Below are 16,214 nucleotides of genomic sequence, written 5' to 3' on the forward strand. Positions count from 1 at the left end.
CATGGGGAAAGAGAAAGAGAGACATGGGGGAGAAAGAGAGACGGAAAAGAGAACGAGAGACGGGGGAGAGAGAGAGACACAGGGGGAGAGAGAGACATAGGGAGAGAGAGACATAGGGGGACAGAGACACAGGGGAGAGAGAGAGACATAGGGGAGGGAGATGGGGGAGAGAGAAAGAGAGACGGGAGGAGAGAGAGAGAGAAACATGGGGGAGAGAGATGGGAGAGAGAGAGACAGGGAGAGAGAGACGGGGGAGAGAGAAAGAGAGATGGGGGAAAAGAGAAGGGGAAGGAAAGAAGGGGAGAGTGGCAAGGGGGGAAGGGAAAAGGGGGGGGAAGGAAGGGAGGAAGGAAGAGAGGTGGTGCGGGGGGGGGGGCGGCCCATGGAGAGTCAATGAGAAGGGCGAGCACCTCGGGGGTGGGGGCGGGGAGGAGGAGGAGGAGGAGGAGGAAGAGGAGGAGGAGGAAACCCGAGGATGGGAGGCTAAGCCCGGCGGCGGCGGCGGCGGCGGGAGGGGGAGGGAAAGGGGAGAGGGCAGGGGGCGGGGAGAAAAAGAAGGGGCCGCGGCGGCGGTGTCCGTCCGGCCCCAGGACCCCACGACCCCACGACCCCGGACCGAAGCAAAGTTGCTACTTACGCAGTTTGGCAAGTGCCGGGGGTCCCGTCCGGTCCGATCCGGGGGGTCCGGTCCTGCCCGAGGATCCGGTCCTGGCCGGGGGGTCCGCTCTGGGTCGGTCCTGTCCGGGGGGTCCGATCCGGGCCGGTCCTGTCCGGGGTGGGGGCTGCGGCGATCCTCCCCTCCCCTCCCCTCCCCTCCCCTCCCCTCCCCTCCCCACTCCTCCCCACCTCTTCCTCCTCCTTCTCCTCCTCCTTCTCCCGGGCCCCGGCCGGGCAGCGCGGCGCAGCGGACCACACACACACCCCCGGACACCCCCGGACCCAGCCCCTGCGCAGGGTCGGAGTGGCTGCCAGTGGGGAAAGACCCCCTTCCTCCCCTTCCTCTTCCTCCTCCTCCTCCTCCTCCTGCGGCGGGGCCGGAGGCAGACTGGGGGTGGACGCCTGTGTGAGTGTGTGTGTGTGTGTGTTTGTGTGTGTCCGCCCGGCCCCTCCCCCCTCCCGCGGAGAGAGAGAGAGAGAGAGAGAGTGTGTGTATGGGAGAGTAACGGAGTGTGTGTGTGTGTGTTTGTGTGCGTGTGCCGCCCCTGCGCGCTCCGCTCCCGCCCCGGGCCCCGCCCCGGGCCCCGCCCCCGGCCCCGCCCCCAGCCCCAGCCCCGGCCCCGGCCCCACTCTAACGGAACTGGGGCGGCTGCGGCGCGCAATATTTGGGGGGTGGGGGGCTCCTCCTCAGACACAACCCAAACCGGGGCCCCCCGCAACCCCTTCCCCCTGCAGCCCCTCCTCCTGCAACTTCTTTCCCCCTGCAACCCCTTTCCCCTGCAGCCCCTTTCCCCCTGCAGCCCCTCCTCCTGCAACCCCTTTCCCCCTGCAGCCCCTCCTCCTGCAACTTCTTTCCCCCTGCAACCCCTTCCCCCTATAGCCCCTCCCCCTGCCACTCCTTCCCCTCTGCAACCCCTTTCCCCCTTCCCCCCGTGCAGCCCCTTCCCCCTACAACTCCTTCCCCCCTGCAGCCCCTCCTCCTGCCACTTCTTTTCCCCTGCAACCCCTTCCCCCTATAGCCCCTCCCCGTGCAACCCCTTTCCCCCTGCAACCGCTTCCCCCCCGTAGCCCCTTCCCCCCCCGCAGCCCCTCCTCCTGCAACTCCTTTCCCCCTGCAGCCCCTCCCCGTGCAACCCCTTTCCCCCCCTGCAACCCCTCCCCCCCCGCAGCCTCTCCCCACTGTAGTTCCCTCCTTTCCCCCCCTGTAGTTCCTCCCCCCCGCAACCCTCCCCCCTGCCAACCCCTCCCCTCCTGCAACATCTCCTCTCCTCCCCCCACCTGCAGCCCCCCCAGCTCCAGCTTCTCCTGGGGTGAAGGACAGCCAGATTTCCCAGAAATAGAGAGATGACCAGTGCCTCCTCCAAACGGACCAAATGCAAAATCCTCCCCACCCTCATTGAGGGACACGGTTTGAAACTTGCCCTCCGAATCAACCCCAGCATCAGTCACTCGTTCCTACTTATTGAGCGCTGCCTGTGGGCAGAGCCACGGTCCCAAGTCCTTGGGAGAGGACAATGCGACGATGACATTCATTCATTCAATCGAATTATTGAGCGCTTACTGTGTGCAGTACTAAACACTGGACTAAGCGCTTGGAATGTACGATTCGGCAACAGAGAGAGACAATCCCTGCCCGATATTAATGATGGGACTTGTGAAGCGCTTACTGTGTGCCATATCACCGTTCTATGCTCTGGGGTAGTACAAGTTAATCAGGTTGGACACAGTCACCGTCCCACATGGGGCTCACGGTCTTACTCCCCATTTTTTAGAGGTGAGGAAACTGAGGCCCAGAGAAGTGAAGCTACTGGCCCAACGTCACACAGCAGACAAGTGGCAGAGGCGGGATTAGAACCCATGATCTTCTGACTGTGAGGCCCGGGTTCTACTCATTAGGCTATGCTGCTTCCCAAAAAGACACATTCCCTAGCCCCAAGAAGTTCACGGTCAAGAGGGACTGTAAACTCATGATTTTGTTTGTCATCATCATCGTCATTATCTTTTTAATGGCATTTGTTAAGCACTTACTAAGTGCCGGGTACTGTAATAATCATTGCGGGAGATACAGAAGCAGCACAGCATAGTGGCTAGAGCCCGGGCCTGAGAGTCAGAAGGTCATGGATTCTAATCCCGGCTCTGCCACTTGTCTGCTGTGTGACCTTGGGCAGGTCATTTCACTTCTCTGGGCCTCAGTTCGCTCATCAGCAAAATGAGGATGGAGACACCGAGCCCCACGTGGAACAGGGACTGTGTCCAACCCGATTTGCCTGTGTCCACCTCAGCGCTTAGTACAGTGCCTGGCACATAGGAAGCATTCAACAAATGCCTTTATTAGTGCTTATGTTTATATCTGTAACTTCATTTATTTATATTGATGTCCATTTATTTGTATTGATGTCTGTCTCCCCGCCTCTAGACTGTGAGCTTGTGGTGGGCAGCGACTGTCATTCATTCAATCATATTTACTGAGCGCTTACTGTCTGCAGAGCACTGGACTAAGCACTTGGAAAGTACAGTACAGCAATGAAGAGAGACGATCCCTGCCCACATCGGGCTTATAGTCTAGAGGTGGTGAGACAGACAGCAATATAAGTAAACAGGCATCAATATTAATAAATAGAATTATAGAAATATACATAAGTGCCATGGGGCGGGGGGCGGGAGGGGGAGAGCATAGGGAGCGAGTCAGGGTGACGCGGAAGGGAGGGGAAGCTGAGGAAAAGGATCCTATTTATTGCTCTTGTTCTTGTCTGTCCGTCTCCCCCGATTAGACTGTAAGCCTGTCAAAGGGCAGGGACTGTCTCTATCTGTTACCGATTTGTACATTCCAAGCACTTAGTACAGTGCTCTGCACATGGAAAGCTCTCAATAAGTATGATTAAATGAATTGAATGAATGAAAAAGGGGGGCTTATTACTCTTTATTGCCGTGTTGTACTTTGCCAAGCGTGTGGACAGAGTCAGCACTTAATAAATATGTTTGAATGATTATTATTATACAAGATCATCAAGGTTGGACACAGTCCCCGTCCCACATAGGACACACAGTCACAGTCTTAATCCCCATTTTACAGAATCAGTGCCACCCCATCAGTGGTACCTATGGAGCGCTTACTGTGTGCAGAGCACTGGACTGAGCACTTGGGAGAGGACAATGCAGCAGGAGTGGGCAGACACACATTTTGCGCACACGCACATAATCACACACAACTCCCACGAGGATTGGGTCTTGAATTGTTTTTCATCTGGAACCCTGATTATTCAGAGCCCTCATCAGCAACAACTGGTACTGACACCGATGCAAGAAGGAAAATAACGCAAAGCATGAATCACACCATGAGTAACAAAAGTTTAGAAAGAACTGAGCTAGAAGTTCAAGGATGCTCCCTTTCTTTTTTACATCTTTCTCTGCAGAGCAGTAACGAGAAGAGGAAAACGAGGAGGATGAGACAAGAAACTCCGATCGACTGAATGAAAAATTTCTTTTTCCACAGTCTATTTGTTCGGCCACGCTGTTATTTTTTAAATCAAATAATAAGGCTATTTGGTGTTTGAAGTCAGCGCTCAAGGATTTGGAGGATTTCCCGGGCTTTCTCGCTGCCTCTCCTCTATCTTTCGCGTTTTGGCCATTTTAACCACTTCTCCAGGGAGTTGGCAGGAGGAGGAGATCAAACGCCAAGAAGTTCCAGCTGGCTGCTTGCTGACATGTCAGGAAAAGGTGTGATGGAGAAGGGAATTGAAACACTTTCCTCAGCCTTCCAGGAGTTGGAGGGGTTGTCTCTTGGCCTCGGGATTTCATATCAGGGTCGGCTAATTCAACTGACCCTGGTAGTCTTAACAGTCATCTTTAGGGACTTAAAGAGGAGCACTGTGGCCCACTGGAAAGAGCATGGGCCTGGAAGTTATTAATAATGTTGGTATTTGTTAAGCGTTTACTATGTGCAGAGCACTGTTCTAAGCGTTGGGGTAGATACAGGGTAATCAGGTTGTCCTACGTGAGGATCACAGTTAATCCCCATTTTACAGAGGAGGTAATCAGGTCGTCCCACGTGAGGCTCACAGTTAATCCCCATTTTACAGATGCAGTAACTGAGGCACAGAGAAGTGAAGTGACTTGCCCACAGTCACACAACTGACAAGTGGCAGAGTCGGGAGTCGAACTCATGACCTCTGACTCCAAAGCCCAGCCTCTTTCCACTGAGCCATGCTGCAGTCGGAGGACCTGGATTCCAATCCCGGCTCTCCCTCTTCGATCGATGATCTTTATTGTGCAGAGCACTGTGCTGTGCCTGGTAGCATACAGTACCACAGAGGTGGTAGACACGTTCCCTGCCCCCAAGGAGTTTATAATCTAGACTGTAGTGTGAACTAGGGCAAGTTACTTAACTTCTCTGGGCCTCAGTTTCCTCATCTGTAAAATGAGGATTAAATGTAATAATGTTGGTATTTGTTAAGCGCTTACTATGTGCAGAGCACTGTTCTAAGCGCTGGGGTAGACATAGGGGAATCGGGTTGTCCCACATGGGGCTCACAGTCTTAATCCCCATTTTACAGATGAGGTAACTGAGGCCCAGAGAAGTTAAGTGACTTGCCCACAGTCCCACAGCTGACAAGTGGCAGAGCTGGGATTCGAACTCATGACCTCTGACTCCAAAGCCCATGCTCTTTCCACTGAGCCACGCTGCTTCTCCCTTCCAGGCTGTAAGCTCGCTGTGGGCGGGGAACGTGTCTACTCAGTTATTATATCGTACTCTCCCAAGTGCTTAGTACAGTGATCTGCGCACAGAAAGTGCTTAATAGATGCAATTGATTGATTGGTTGCCAGCCCCATTTGAAACTTGAAGAAAAGAAAACTTGAATCTCCCTCAGTGCTTAGCACAGTGCTTTCGTTCAATCGTTCAATCGTATTTATTGAGTGCTTACTGTAATAATAATAATAATGATGGTATTTGTTAAGCGCTTACTTTGTGCCAAGCCCTGTTCTAAGCGCTGGGGCGGATACAAGGTCATCAAATTGTCCGACGGGCTCACAGTCTTCATCCCCATTTTGCAAATGAGAAAACTGAGGCATAGAGAAATGAAGTGGCTTGCCCAAAGTCACACAGCTGACAAGTGGCAGAGTCGGGATGAGAACCCATGGCCTCTGCCTCTCAAGTCCTGGCTCTTTCCACTGAGCCACGCTGCTTCTCGACTGTTCATTCATTCATTCAATAGTATTTATTGAGCGCTTACTATGTGCAGAGCACTGTACTAAGCGCTTGGAATGAACAAGTCGGCAACAGATAGAGACAGTCCCTGTCGTTTGACGGGCTTACGGTCTAATCGGGGGATACAGGCAGAACACTCTACTGAGCACTTGGGAGCCACTCTCTGCTCTTCTCCCTTCCCCTCCCCTCAGCACTGTGCTCATTTGTATGTATTATTTATTATCCTGTTTATTTTGTTAATGAGGTGTACGTCGCCTTGATTCTATTTATCTTGATGATGATGTCTTGTTTTTGTTTTGTTCTGTTTTGCTTTGCTGTCTGTCTCCCCTGTTTAGATGGTGAGCCCGTCATTGGGCAGGGACTGTCTCTATCTGTTGCCGAATTGTACGTTCCCAGCGCTTAGTACAGTGCTGTGCACATAAATTCTATTGAATGAATGAATGAGTACAATACAACAATGAATAGACACATTCCCTGCCCACAGTGAGCTTACAGTCTAGAGCTGGAAAGACAAGACATCAATAGAAATAAATAAATGGTAGATCTGGACATAAGTGGTGTGGGGTTGGGAGGGAGGAAGAACAAAGGAAGCAAATCAGGGCGATGCAGAAGGAAGTGTGAGAAGAGGAAAGGAGGGGCTTAGTCTGGGAAGGCCTCAAGGAGAGGATGAGCCTTCGATAAGGCTTTGAAGGTGGGGAGAGTCATGGAGAGGAAGAGTGTTCCAGGCCAGCGGCAGGATGTGGGCGAGGGGTCGGCGGCGTGATAATCAAGATGGAGGCCCAATGAGAAGGTTGGCATTAGAGGAGCAAAGTATGCGGGCTGGGTTGCAGAAGAGAGAAGTGAGGTGAGGTAGGAGGGGGCGAGGGGATGGACAGCTTTAAAGCCAATGGTGAGGAGTTTTTGTTTAATGCGGAAGTGGCTGGGCAACCACGGGAGTTTTTTAAGGAGCGGGGTGACATGTCCTGAACGTTTTTATAGAAAAATGATGCAGGCAGCAGAGTGAAGTATGGACTGGAGTGGGGAGAGACAGGAGGTTGGGAGGTCAGCGAGAAGACTGATGCAGTAAGCCAGGCAGGATAGGATGAGTGACCGCATTAACGTGGTAGTCGTTTGGCGTGGCTCAGTGGAAAGAGCCCGGGCTTGGGAGTCAGAGGTCATGGGTTCGAATCCCAGCTCTTCCACTTGCGTGACTGTGGGCAAGTCACTTCACTTCACTGTGCCTCAGTTACCTCATCTGTAAAATGGGGATTAACTGTGAGCCTCACGTGGAACAACCTGATTACCCTGTATCTACCCCAGTGCTTAGAACAGTGCTCTGCACATAGTAAGCACTTACCAAATACCAACATTATTATTATTACTACTATTATGGAGAGGAAAGGGCAGATTTTAGCAGTGTTGTGGAGTTGGGATCGGCAGGATTTAGTGATGGATTGACTGTGGGGGTTGAATGAGAGAGAGGAGTCAAGGGTAATGCCACGGTTATGGGCTTGTGAGATAGGAAGGATGGTGGTGCCGTCTACAGTCTGTTGCGTGCCCTCGGGCAAGTCACGTCATTCATTCATACAACCGTATTTATTTCTTGAGCACTTACTGTGTGCAGAGCACTGTACTAAGCGCTTGGAACGAACAAGTCGGCAACAGATAGAGACAGTCCCTGCCATTTGACGGCTTACAGTCTAGTCGGGGGAGACAGGCAGAACACTCTACTAAGCACTTGGGAGCCACTCGATTAAGCGATTGGAAAGTACAGTTCAGCAATAGAGACATTTCCTGCCCACAGTGGGCTTACAGTTTGGAAGGGGGGAGCCAGACATCAAAACAAGTAAACAGGCATCAATAGCATTAATGTAAATAGATAGAATTAGAGACATACACATCAAAACAAGTAAACAGGCATTAATATAAATAAATAGAATTATAGCTATGTACCTATATATACAAATGCTGTGAGGTGGGGAAAGGGGTAGAGCAGAGGGAGGGAGTCAGGCAATGGGACGGGGAGGAGGGGCAGAGGGAAAGGGGGGTTCAGTGTGGGAAGGACTCCTGGAGGAGGTGAGCTCTCAGTAGGGCTTTGAAGAGGGGAAGAGAGTTAGTTTGGCAGAGGTGAGGAGGGAGGGCATTCCAGGATGGCGGGAGGACGTGGGCCAGGGGTCGGCGGCCGGACAGGCGAGAACGAGGCCCAGTGAAGAGGTGAGCGGCGGCAGAGGAGCGGAGCGTGCGGGCTGGGCTGGAGAAGGAGAGAAGGGAGGTGAGGTAGGAGGGGGCAAGGAGCTGGATGGCTTTGAAGCCAAGAGTGAGGAGTTTTTCCTTGATATGAAGGAAAGAAATATATAGATATGTAATGTATATATAGTAGATAATATATATTTATAAAATATATAATAGATATAATATGTAATATCTGTAGAAAGATAATCCAGGCAGCTGGATCCAGGAGAGACAGGAGGCTGGGCGGTCAGCAAAGAAGCTGATGCAGTCATACAGGCAGATAGGATAAGTGATTGTACAAACATGGTAGTCATTTGGATGGAGAGGAAAGGGTGGCTCTTGGTAGCAATTTTCTTTAGGCTAGGCTCTCATTTTTGGTGGAGTTTCCTTGAACACTGAACATTTTAGTAATAATTATATTTATTGGTCTCCCACCACGTGCAATGTAGATTTTGTGTCCCTTGTGGGACATGGACTGTGTCCAACCTCATTAGCTTGTAACTTCTCTGGGGCCTAGTACGGTGCCTGGCACATAGTAAGCGCTTAATAATTTGCTGAATTATACTTTCCAACCACTTAGTACAGTGCTCCGCACACAGTAAGTGCTCAATAAATAAGACTGAATGAATGATTGTTATTATTATTAATCATCACATTTATTGATTCCTTACTGTGTGCTGAGCACTATACTAAGAGCTTGGGAGAGTATGATATAACATCAAACCCATTCCCTGCCCACAAGGAGCTCACAGACTAAAGATGAGCTCACAGTCTAGAGATAATTAATGAATGATCTAAATTCATAATTAATACATTAATAATTAATAAATGTCCCTCAAAATACACTGTGCTAAGCCCTTAGGAAGTACAAAACAAAAAAAGGACACATTCCCTGCCCACAGAGAGCTCACACCCTAGAGGGAAGGTGGAGATTTGTTAATGAATTGTACATTGCCTTGATTCTATTTAGTTGCCATTGTTTTTACGAGATGTTCTTCCCCTTGACTCTATTTATTGCCATCGTTCTTATCTCTCCGTCTCCCCCGATTAGACTGTAATGCCGTCAAACGGCAGGGACCGTCTCTATCTGTTGCCGACTTGTTCATTCCAAGCGCTTAGTACAGTGCTCTGCACATAGTAAGCGCTCAATAAATACTATTGAATGAATGAATGAATGGAGAGAAAAAGATTTACAAACAGTAAATTGAGAAGAAATAACTGAATGTACAATTGAAAATATATAATATGTACTTATGTATATATTTGTATACATGTATATACAATTGCATACACATATATTCAACATATATATTGACAATATATGGACAATTACTTTCCCCACCGTCAAAGTCTTATTGAAGGCACACCTCCTCCAAGATGCCTTCCCTGATTAAGCCTTCTTTTCCTCCTTCCCACACCCTTCTGCATCACCTTGACTTGCTCCCTTTATTCACCCCACTCCCTCACCCAGTCCCACGCCACTTTTGTCCATATCCAAAGTTTCTATTAATGTCTGTCTCCCCAAGACTGTTAGCTTGTTGTGGGCAGGGAACGTGTCCGTTCTATTGTTGTGTAGAACTTTTCCCAGCACATAGTACAGTGCTCTGCACATAGTAAGTGCTCAATAAATAAGATTGATTGCTAGAGTGATATGTTTTATATATATATACATATATATATAAATATATAATATATATAAATATATAATATATATAAATAAATATATAATATATATATATTATGGTACTTAAGTGCTTATTATGTGTCAGGAACCATACTAAGTGCCGGGTTGATACAAGCAAATCATGTTGGATACGGTCCAAGTCTCAGCATGGGGTTCACCGTCTTAATCCCCATTTTGATAATAATTGTGGTATTCGTTAAGCGCTTACTAGATGCCAAGCACCATACTAAATGCTGGAGTGGGTGCAAGCAAATCGGATTGGACACAGTCCCTGTCCACCTTGGGGCTTCCAGTTTCAATCCCCATTTGACAGATGCGATAACTGAGGCCCAGAGAAGTGAAGTGACTTGCCCAAGGCCCTCCTACCTTCCTTAACTTCTATTTTTAACCACTCAATCTCCAAGGGCTCCTTCCCCTCTGCCTTCAAACATGCCCACGTCTCCCCCATCCTAAAAAAACCCGCTCTCGACCCCACTTCCCCCTCCAGTTATCGCCCTATCTCCCTACTACCCTTCCTTTCCAAAATCCTAGAACGAGTCGTCTACGATCGATGCTTAGAATTCCTTAACTCCCATTCTCTCCCGGACCCCCTCCGATCTGGCTTCCGTCCCCTCCGCTCTACCGAGACTGCTCTCTCTAAGGTCAGCCGTGACCTCCTTCTTGCCAAATCCAATGGCTCCTACTCCATTCTAATCCTCCTTGACCTCTCTGCTGCCTTTGACACTGTCGACCATCCCCTCCTCTTCCATACCTTATCTCACCTTGGCTTCACGTCCTCTCCCGGTTCTCCTCTCACCTCTCTGGCCGGTCATTCTCGGTCTCCTTCGCTGGAGCCTCCTTCCCCTCCCATCCTTTAACTGTCGGAGTTCCTCAAGGGTCAGTTCTCGGCCCTCTTCTGTTCTCCATTTACACTCACTCCCTCGGTGAACTCATTCACTCTCACGGCTTTGACTACCATCTCTACGCAGATGACACGCAGATCTACATCTCCGCCCCTGTCCTCTCCCCCTCCCTTCGGGCTCGCGTCTCCTCCCGCCTCCGGGACGTCTCCACCTGGATGTCGGCCCGCCACCTAAAACTCAACGTGAGCGAGACTGAGCTCCTCATCTTCCCTCCCAAACCCGGTCCTCTCCCAGACTTCCCTATCGCCGTGGATGGCATGACCATCCTTCCCGTCTCTCGGGCCCGCGATCTCGGTGTCATCCTTGACTCGTCTCTCTCGTTCACTCCACGCATCCTATCCGTTACCGAGACCTGCCGGTTTCACCTCTACAATATCGCCAAGATCCGCCCTCTCCTCTCCACCCAAACGGCTACCTTACCGTTACGGGCTCTCGTTATATCCCGGCTAGACTACCGTGTCAGTCTTCTCTCTGACCTCCCTTCCTCCTCTCTCGCCCCGCTCCGGTCTATCCTTCACTCCGCTGCCCGGCTCATCTTCCTGCAGAAACGATCTGGGCATGTCACTCCCCTTCTTAAACAACTCCAGTGGTTGCCTATCGACCTCCGCTCCAAACAAAAACTCCTCACTCTAGGCTTCGAGGCTCTCCATCACCTTGCCCCTTCCTACCTCTCCTCCCTTCTCTCTTTCTACCGCCCACCCCGCACGCTCCGCTCCTCCGCCGCCCACCTCCTCACCGTCCCTCGGTCTCGCCCATCCCGCCGTCGACCCCCGGGTCACGTCCTCCCGCGGTCCCGGAACGCCCTCCCTCCTCACCTCCGCCAAACTGATTCTCTTTCCCTCTTCAAAACCCTACTTAAAAATCACCTCCTCCAAGAGGCGTTCCCAGACTGAGCTCCTCTTCCCCCTCTACTCCCTCTACCATCCCCCCTTTACCTCTCCGCAGCTAAACCCTCATTTTCCCCTTTTCCCTCTGCTTTTCCACCTCTCCCTTCCCATCCCCACAGCACTGTATTCGTCCGCTCAACTGTATATATTTCCATTACCCTATTTATTTTGTTAATGAATTGTACATCGCCTTGATTCTATTTAGTTGCCATTGTTTTTACGAGATGTTCTTCCCCTCGACTCTATTTATTGCCATCGTTCTCGTCTGTCCGTCTCCCCCGATTAGACCGTAAGCCCGTCAAACGGCAGGGACTGTCTCTATCTGTTGCCGACTTGTTCATCCCAAGCGCTTAGTACAGTGCTCTGCACATAGTAAGCGCTCAATAAATACTATTGAATGAATGAAAAGGCCATACAGCAGACAAGTGGTGGAGCCGGTATTAGAACTCATGACCTTCTGACTCCCAGGCATTGGCTCTATCTACTACGAAATGCCGCTTCCCTAGTTCACCTGCTGCTTTACAGGTGAGGTAACTGAGGCAAAGAGACGTTAAGGGTTTTGCCAAAGTTCACGGAGCAGACAAGTGGCAAAGCTCTCCATCACTTCAAAGCTGTCCATCCCCTCGCCCCCTCCTACCTCACCTCCCTTCTCTCCTTCTCCAGCCCAGCCCGCACACTCCGCTCCTCTGCCAACCCAAACCTCCTCACCAGGCCTTCTTCTCGCCTCTCCCGCTGTCGACCTCTGGCCCACGTCCTCCCGCTGTCCCGGAACGCCCTCCCTCCTCACCTCCGCCAAACTAACTCCCTTCCCCTCTTCAAAGCCCTACTGAGAGCTCACCTCCTTCAGGAGGCCTTCCCAGACTGAGTCCCCGTTTCCCTCTGCTCCTCCTCCCCTCCCCATCACTCCTACTCCCTGCCTCTGTTCTACCCTGTTCCCCACCCCACAGCACTTGTGTATATTTGTACATATTTATTATTCCATTTATTTTATTAATGATGTATATATGTCTATAATTCTACTTATCTATTTTGATGCTATTGATGCCTGTCTACTTGTTTTGTTTTGTGCTGTGCCTCTCCCTTCTAAACCGTGGGCCCGTTGTGGGGTAGGTATTGTCTCTATCTTTTGCTGAATTGGACTTTCCAAGTGCTTAGTACAGTGCTCTGCACACAGTAAGCGCTCAATAAATATGATTGAATAAATGAATGAATGGCAAAATTGGGATTAGAGCACACATGTATGTATATATGTACATATGTGTGTGTATGTGTGTGTGTGTGTAAGTATGCCGGTTTTCAAGTGCTTTATCACTGGAAAGTTCCAATTCTATACTGGTCTTGCCTTGGAATTCATTCATTTATTCATTCATTCCGTCAGTCATGTTTGTCGATCTCTTACTGTGTGCAGAGCACTGTACTAAGTGCTCGGGAGAGTACAATATAACAATAAACAGACACGTTCCCTGCCCACAATGAGCGTACAGTCTAGAGGGGGAGACAGACATTAATAAAAATAAATAAATGACATTTATGGTTATAAGTGCTGTGGAGTTGGGCGGGGAGGGTGAATAAAGGGAGCCAGTCGTCAGGGTGATGCAGAAGGGAGTGGGAGAAGAGGAAAGGAGGGCTTAGTCAGGAAAGGCAATTCAATTCAGATCCAGGGTTTATTTTAATTTGATGGACAAGGGAGCTGATTAATTTGCAAGCTAATTGGAAAATACCATAGAAGGCCTATTTTAAAATAATTTCGACAATTGATTCCTACTATGTTAATTAGAAATGTATAAATATCCTCAACTCATGATACGAGGATGAGCCAAAAGCTATACTCTCACTTAAGGAGTGGAAAAAATGAGTTCTCCCCTGCATCAGAAACTAATGGGATGAAAGATATTCCTGTCAAGAGCGAAGAAAGGTGTAAAAATCTCTAATAGCAGCTTCCACATCACAGAATCAATCAAGCAGTGGTATTTATTGAGCATTTGCAGTGAGATGAGCACTATGCCAAGCACCAATGCCCTCCCTCCTCACCTTCACCAAACTAACTCTCTTCCCCTCTTCAATGCCCTACTGAGAGCTCACCTCCTCCAGGAGGCCTTCCCAGATCGAACCCTCCCTTTCCCTCTTCTACTCCTCCACTCCCCATTCCCCCTTCTCCCACCCCCTGCTCTTACCCCTTCCTCTCCCCTCAGCACTGTGCTTATTTGTATATATTATTTATTACTCTATTTCGTTAATGATGTGTATATATCTATGATTCTATTTAACTTGATGATATTGACGCCAGACTACTTGTTTTGTTTTGTTCTGTTTTATTTTGTTGTCTGTCTCCCCCATTTAGATTGTGAGCCCATTGTTGGGCAGGGGTTCATTCAATAGTTTTTACTGAGTGCTTACTATGTGCAGAGCACTGTACTAAGCACTTGGAATGTACAAATCCATAACAGATACAGTCCCTGCCCTTTGACGGGCTTAAAGTCTAATCGGGGTTGTCTCTGTTGCCGAATTGTACATTCCAAACGCTGAGTACAGTGCTCTGCACATAGTAAGCTCTTAATACATACGATTAAATGAATTGAATAACTTGAGAGAGTTCAAAACAACAGGTACAAGAGAGTAGGCAGACCTATTCCCTGCCTACAAGGAGCTTAGAGTCTAGAAGGGAGTCAGAAACATTCAAATAAATTCAGTAATATTAATAAAATAAAATTAATAAAATAAGTGCTCCAAGGTTGAGAGTGGGTGGAATTTCAAGTGCTAAAAGGGTACAGATCCTAGCAAATAGATGATGCAGAAGGGAGAAAGACTAGAGGAAAAGATAGCTTAACTGACTTATGTACCTATCTGTAACTCCTTTATTTGTATTGTTGCCAGTCTCCCCGCCAACCCAGAGTATAAGCTCATTGTGGGCAGGGAATGTTACTGTTGATTGTTATATTGCACTTTCCCAAGCGCTTAGTACACTGATCTGCACAGAGTAAATGCTCAATAAATACAACTGAATGAAGGAATGAATGAATTTTAATAAGGCTTTGAAGGTGGGCAGAGTGGTGGTCTGGAGTATAAGGGCCGGGAGGGAGTTTCAGACTAGAGGCTAGATGTGGGTGAGAGGTCTGTTTCGCCGCTGACCTCTCGCCCACATCCTACCTCTGGCCTGGAACGCCTCCCCTCCTCATTTCAGACAGATAAATGCTCTCCCCGGCTTCAGAACCTTATTGAAGGCCCATTACCTCCAAGAAGACTTCCCTGACTAAGCCCTCCTCTCCTTTTCTCCCACCTCCTTCTGCACCACTCTGACTTGCTCCTTCATTAATGCCCCCCATCCCCACCGCATATATATATATATATATTCAATTTATTTATCTATTTATATTAATTTCTGTCTCTCCCTCTCAACTGTGAGCTCGCTGTGGGCAGGAATGTATCTGTTTGTTGTTATATTCTTCCAAGCGCTTAGTACAATGCTTTGCACACAGTAAGCACTCAATAAATACGATCGAATGAATGAATATGGGCAGGGAATGTGTCCAAGTACTTGGTACAGTGCTCTGCACAGAGCCTTGGCATTATCCTTGACTCCTCTCACATTTTCAATCCATCACTGAATCTTGGCAGTTGGACCTTCCCAGCATCGCTAAAATCCACCCTTTCCATCTAAACTGCACTTATCCTACCCTGCCTCGATTACTGCGCCAGCCTCCTTATTGACCTCCCTGCCTCCTGTCTCTCCCTACTCCAGTCCATACTTCACTCTGCTGCCAAGATCACTTTTCTCCAAAAAAATTGATTCTGTGTCTCCTCACTCCTCAAGAACCTCCAGGGGTTCACCTTCTACTTCCGCATGAAACAGAAACTCCTCACCATTGGCTTTAAGGCACACAATACCCTTGCCCCCTCCTACTTCACCTCACTACTCTACTACTCCATCCCAGCTCGCACACTTTACTCCTCTGATGCCGCCTACCTTCTCACCGTATCTCAATCTCACCTATCTCGCCACTGACCTCTCACCTGCGTCCTGCCTCTGACCTGGAACACCCTCCCTCCTCAAATCATACAGACAATTCCTCTCCCTGCCTCCAAAGCCTTATTGAAGGTCCGTCTCTTCCAAGAGGCCTCCTCTGACCAAGCCCTCCTTTCCTCTTTTCCCACTCCCTTCTGTGTCGCCCTGACTTGCTCCCTTTGTTCATCCCCAAAGCACATATTTCCATATCCATAATTCATTTATTAATATTACTGTCGGTCTCCCCCTCTAGATGTAAGTGCATTATGGGCAGAGAATGTGCCTGTTATATTGTTCTATTATGCTCTCCCAAGCACTTAGTACAGTGCTCTGCACATAGTAAGAGCTCAATTAATAATACTGACTGACAATATATATGACTGATTGATTGAGATAGATGAGATGGAGGTACAATGAGTAGATTGGAGTGAGTAGGTTGGCGTTAGAGGAGTCAAGTGTGTGGGCTGGCGTGGAGTAGGAGAGTAGCGAGGCAAGATATTCCTTCATTTAATCATATTTATTGAGCGCTCATTGTGTGCAGAACACTGTGCTAGGTGCTTGAGAGAGTACAATATAACGACAAGCAGTCACATTCCCTGCCTGGTAGGAGCTTACAGTCTATGGGGGAGTTTAGAAGGGGGAGAATGATTGAATGCTTTAAAGC

At 49.2% G+C, this 16,214-nt stretch overlaps 1 protein-coding gene across 1 annotated transcript in view; it reads right to left on the minus strand.

The window, feature by feature from the left end:
* The window catches only part of RASSF8 (Ras association domain family member 8), a 114,155-nt gene extending 113,417 nt beyond the window's left edge, over nucleotides 1-738 (minus strand). Inside the window, exon 1 of the mRNA XM_029058742.1 lies at nucleotides 638-738. The gene's annotated coding sequence lies outside the window, so the exon portion shown is untranslated. The remainder of the gene's footprint in view (nucleotides 1-637) is intronic.
* Nucleotides 739-16,214: the final 15,476 nt, after the last annotated feature.

The sequence above is a fragment of the Ornithorhynchus anatinus genome, chromosome 2 (assembly GCF_004115215.2).
Source record: "Ornithorhynchus anatinus isolate Pmale09 chromosome 2, mOrnAna1.pri.v4, whole genome shotgun sequence".
In the NCBI taxonomy this organism is placed as follows: Eukaryota; Metazoa; Chordata; class Mammalia; order Monotremata; family Ornithorhynchidae; genus Ornithorhynchus; species Ornithorhynchus anatinus.